Genomic DNA, 2,113 nt, shown 5'->3' with positions numbered 1-2,113 from the left:
CCATTGCCCTGAATTTTTTTAGCAACAAATAGTCTGTTGCTACTCTTTAGCGACAGATGCTCTGTTACTAGACATATACCGATAGATCATCCAATAGTACATGTATTTATAGCGACAGATTGTTCTATAGGACAATATAAATATATTAAAACAATAAATACAATGAGAAAATATGTAGCACATATCATACCCAGATTCAAGCTTAAGGTCCATCACATAAAGATATAGAAACACATACATCACATGGAGATCAATACATATATAACATACAATCTTGTCTTGCACAGTACATCATCCAGATCGAAGATGTTCTAAACCCTGAATAGTTATGATCAAAAGGACACATGTCATAAGAGCACAAGAATGTGTAACAGGCAAACTTGCTTTCAATTATAACTTAGAATGCAAGTGACTGGAAGCCTAGAAAAGGTGAAGAACTGTGAGAGGCCACCCTTTCAAGGTCAAATTGTTCCCTGCCTGGTTAGAGCCTGCCAAGCATGAAAACGAAGATGGAAAAGTATGTTACAAACATAACAGTGCAGCCCTTGTGTTGTTCGAGAAAAAAAAACAGTGCAGCCCTTAAAATCTCCATTAGACATGCAGACTGAAGAATATCCCAAGGTTATATTTTTATTTCGAATTCTACGTTCAGAAGGGCTTTAGTTGTGAAAAAAACAAGTGACTGTACTAAACAGAAACATCAAATAACAAGAGAGTTCGATGTCAAACACCTGATGCTCCAAATAGTGATCCATCTGCACCTGCAGCTCTTAGGTTCAAAGCTACATTTGTTTCTGCCTTCATATCCTGATAGAAACTTCCCCCATCAATTACGGATATTAACAATAGAAGGATATAATATCTGAATATAAACTATCAACCTGTGTTGATCCTAGAAGTGGCTGGCTCCTGACCTGAGCTTGCAGTAATGAACCAGACACGCCACCAGCTGATCTATGGAAGATTTGCCTAATAACAGTTGGAAGAAAGCCAAATCAAATTTGACAAAGGTTTGCACTAGATATGTCCTCACATGTAAATGCTACAGAATAAAATGGAGTGGACGGTACCCTGAAGCTAGAGATGATCTTGCAGGTGACTTTAGCATTGAGGTCGGGTTTGATTCCAGTAATGGGCCAATGCTTTCAGTAAGCCTTTGATGCATTATAAATAAAACATACCATTTTATTTCAGTGTACAAATTAGCAAATATTGAAGCAGCAGTGCATAATAAAATTGAGAAAAATACCTTCATAAAAGCTCTTCTGAAAGATCCCTCTGAACAGTAATTTTCATCCTATCCTCATATATCTTTGCAGATAAAGCACTTGCAGCTGTATCATTTTGTCGCACTGGAGGATCAACAGCAACAGTACCATTCTGGGCACTAGTTGTAAAATGAGTGTTTTCACTGCGCTGCTGTTGCTTCTGCTGCCGCCGTTGCTGCTGTTGCTCTTGCGGATGCTGTTGTGCATGCTTCTGTAGCAAGAGTTGCTGCATCTGGATCTGGTGCTGCGATTGTTGCTGCTGCTCCCGTGCTTTAATCGACTGTGTGGGCATAAATTTATATGCAATTTTAACTAGATGACAAATAGAATTACTAGCAAATAACATATAAGTAAGAAATATATGTTGAACGTTATGATTACAAAAGTAACAATGTGGACATCCATTCCAATTTCTTTTGACTAGTCTATCTTTAACCATGTAATTAGGCACTTACAGGAGCTTGCTTCGAGGAACCAATGTCTTCTGCCATGGGTTCCAGTCCTCTATGGTCAGATGCAACTCTGCCACCATCCTGCACAATACAAGATCAATAAGAATGTCAGCAGATAATCACATTAGTCCAGCAAACAGAAGTGCAAAAGAAAATGAAAATACCTGCACTTTGGTCTCATTTTCACCAAATTCTCTCTTGACTTTTATACCTAGAATGCTCCTCCTACAAAAATTGACGAGGGCCACACATCAGGATAAAAAATAAAACCCAAAACGTAATGAGTACAGTCACTCACAGAGGGAAGGGGCTAGAGAGAGGCCTCGCTGACTCGTCCACAGCCTTGTGATCATCCACTTCCATATCAGAGTCAGGATCATTTCGTTCATCTGG

The 2,113-nt window shown here is 38.9% G+C and overlaps 1 long non-coding RNA gene across 1 annotated transcript; it reads right to left on the bottom strand.

Annotated features, from left to right (window-relative positions):
• Nucleotides 1-730: 730 nt before the first annotated feature.
• LOC136475339 (uncharacterized) lies at nt 731-1,165 on the bottom strand. The gene is made up of 3 exons (XR_010763159.1): nt 1,071-1,165; nt 882-969; nt 731-807 (listed from the first exon to the last, which is right to left on the bottom strand). It is a non-coding gene; the product is annotated as an uncharacterized lncRNA (long non-coding RNA).
• Nucleotides 1,166-2,113: the final 948 nt, after the last annotated feature.

Source organism: Miscanthus floridulus, chromosome 8, assembly GCF_019320115.1.
Source record: "Miscanthus floridulus cultivar M001 chromosome 8, ASM1932011v1, whole genome shotgun sequence".
NCBI classification, from domain to species: domain Eukaryota; kingdom Viridiplantae; phylum Streptophyta; class Magnoliopsida; order Poales; family Poaceae; genus Miscanthus; species Miscanthus floridulus.
The sequence above is the reverse complement of the archived record's forward strand: the minus strand, read 5'-3'. Positions and strand labels throughout refer to the sequence as shown.